Consider the following 2,760-nt stretch of genomic DNA (forward strand, 5'->3'; position numbering starts at 1 on the left):
AGGAGTGGAGGAGGGTGAAGTGGTAGAGGGAGGAGGGGAGGAGGGGAGGAGGAGTGGAGGAGTGGAGGAGTGGAGGAGGGTGAAGTGGTAGAGGGAGGAGTGGAGGAGGGAGGAGTGGAGGAGGGAGGAGTGAGAGGGAGGAGTGGAGGAGGGTGAAGTGGTAGAGGGAGGAGGGGAGGAGGGGAGGAGGGGGAGGAGGGATGGAGGGAGGAGTGGAGGAGGGAGGAGGGGAGGAGGGGAGGAGGGTGAAGTGGTAGAGGGAGGAGGGGAGGAGGGGAGGAGGGGAGGAGGGATGGAGGGAGGAGTGGAGGAGGGAGGAGGGAGGAGGGGAGGAGGGGAGGAGGGTGAAGTGGTAGAGGGAGGAGGGGAGGAGGGGAGGAGGGATGGAGGGAGGAGTGGAGGAGGGAGGAGGGGAGGAGGGTGAAGTGTAGAGGGAGGAGGGGAGGAGGGAGGAGTGGAGGAGTGAGGAGTGGAGGAGGGTGAAGTGGTAGAGGGAGGAGGGGAGGAGGGAGGAGTGGAGGAGTGGAGGAGTGGAGGAGGGGAGGAGGGGAGGTGGGAGGAGGGGAGGAGGGGAGGAGGGTGAAGTGGTAGAGGGAGGAGGGGAGGAGGGGAGGAGGGGAGGAGGGATGGAGGGAGGAGTGGAGGAGGGGAGGAGGGGAGGAGGGTGAAGTGGTAGAGGGAGGTGGGGAGGAGGGGAGGAGGGGAGGAGGGATGGAGGGTGGAGTGGAGGAGGGTGGAGGGGTGGGGGGAGGAGGGTGAAGTGGTTGAGGAGGAGGGGAGGAGGGGAGGAGGGGAGGGGGATGGAGGGATGAGGGAGGTGGGGAGGAGGGAGGAGGTGGAGGGAGGAGGGGGGAGGGTGAAGTGGTTGAGGAGGAGGGGTGGAGGGGAGGAGGGAGGTGGGGTGGAGGGAGGAGGGGGTGGTGGGGAGGAGGGTGGAGGGGTGGAGGGATGGAGGGAGGAGGGGAGGAGGGTGAAGTGGTAGAGGGAGGAGGGGAGGTGGGGAGGAGGGGAGGAGGGGAGGAGGGATGGTGGGGAGGAGTGGAGGAGGGGAGGGGGTGGAGGGAGGAGGGGAGGAGGGGAGGGGGGAGGTGGGAGGGTGGAGGGTGGGTGGAGGGGAGGAGGGTGGTGGGTGGGGGGAGGTGGGGAGGAGGGGAGGAGGGAGGAGGGGAGGTGGGGATGGTGGGGAGGAGGGGAGGAGGGTGAGTGGTAGAGGGTTGGTGGGAGGAGGGGAGGTGGGGAGGAGGGGAGGAGGGGATGGTGGTGGTGGGTGGTGGGGTGGAGGGGTGGAGGTGGAGGGGTGGTGGGTTGGGGGTGGAGGGGTGGAGGGTGAGTGGTAGGGGTGGGGGGGAGGAGGGTGGGAGGGAGGAGGGGAGGAGGGTGGTGGGTGGAGGGAGGTGGGTTGAGGGAGGAGGGGAGGAGTGGAGGAGGGTGAGTGGTTTGAGGGGGTGGGGAGGAGGGGTGGAGGGGAGGTGGGTGGTGGGTGGAGTGGTGGGGTGAGGTGGGGAGGTGGGGGGGTGGGGAGGGGGTGGAGGGGTGGAGTGGAGGAGGGGGAGGAGGGGGAGGAGGAGAGGTGGGGGTGGGTGGGGGTGGTGGGGTGGTGGGTGTGGTGGGGTGGAGGGTGGTGGGAGGGGGTGGTGGGGGAGGGGTGGAGGGAGGTGGGGATGAGGGTGGAGGGGTGGGGGATGGAGGGAGGAGGGGTGGAGGGGAGGTGGGGGTGGGAGGGAGGGGGGAGGGTGGGGAGGAGGGTGGAGGGAGGAGGATGGAGGGAGGAGGGGAGGAGGGGAGGAGGGGAGGAGGGAGGAGGGGAGGAGGGTGGTGGGAGGAGGGGAGGAGGGGAGGAGGGTGAAGTGGTAGGGGAGGAGGGAGGAGGGGTGGAGGGAGGAGGGAGGTGGGGGTGGGAGGGATGGGGGGGTGGGAGGAGGGTGGAGGGAGGAGGGGAGGAGGGGAGGAGGGTGAGTGGTAGAGGGGAGGAGGGTGGGGAGGAGGAGGGGAGGAGGGATGGGGGAGGAGGGGAGGAGGATGGAGGGAGGAGGGGAGGAGGGTGAAGTGGTAGGGGGAGGGGAGGAGGGATGGAGGGAGGAGTGTAATGATGTCATGTCATAGTATCGTGGGGACTAGGTTAGAGTTACTAGATAAGTGGCTTGGGGCCACGGAGTCTACATTCCGTTATGTCAGAGGAGATGACTGATGTTGATGATAGCATGATGGATGGACAGGATATATGACTTGGGGTAAAGAGTAATAACATCACAGAACGGGAGTGCCCATGATGATTACCAGATGTTCGTGGAGAGACTTGTAACAGAGTGTATATATATATAGAGAGAGTGGATCTTTGTTCTGGAGTTAGGAAGTCGGCAGAGGCAGGGCTACCCCCCCCCCCCTTACCCCACCCCACCCAAAAAAAGAGAGGTGCAGCAGTATCTCAGTATGAACAGAACTCAGTTATCTGGAAGAGAAGAGAGGAGAAAAACACCAACCATCAACTGGAGAGGAAAGACGGGACTTGTGTGCGTGTGTTTGTTTTTGTGTTAATGTTTGTGTGTGTGTATGTTTGTGTGTGTGTGTGTGCGTCTGTGTATTTGCGTTTGTGTGTGTGTGTACGTGTGTGTGTGTATTGTGTGTCTCACCTCTACAGGTGTATCGGAGGTCAGAGAAGAGGATATGTTCCTGTGAGAAGACAAACAGTCCCAGTCTCCCTCCAGCCAGAGTTCTGTCATACACCGGCCCTGAGTCAGCTAGGATGGACCTGCCCTCATA

General features: G+C 64.2%; 1 pseudogene across 1 annotated transcript in view; it reads right to left on the bottom strand.

The window, feature by feature from the left end:
• Nucleotides 1-2,441: 2,441 nt before the first annotated feature.
• LOC311118688 (thrombospondin-1-like) overlaps nt 2,442-2,760 on the bottom strand; it is a 14,934-nt pseudogene continuing 14,615 nt past the window's right edge. Inside the window, exons 9-10 of the transcript in view lie at nt 2,631-2,760; nt 2,442-2,449 (exon numbers count right to left, since the gene is read on the bottom strand). The exon at nt 2,631-2,760 is cut by the window's right edge and continues 10 nt beyond it. The product of the transcript in view is annotated as a thrombospondin-1-like (transcript). The remainder of the gene's footprint in view (nt 2,450-2,630) is intronic.

Source organism: Coregonus lavaretus, assembly GCF_964263955.1.
Source record: "Coregonus lavaretus genome assembly, contig: HAP1_SCAFFOLD_207, whole genome shotgun sequence".
NCBI classification, from domain to species: domain Eukaryota; kingdom Metazoa; phylum Chordata; class Actinopteri; order Salmoniformes; family Salmonidae; genus Coregonus; species Coregonus lavaretus.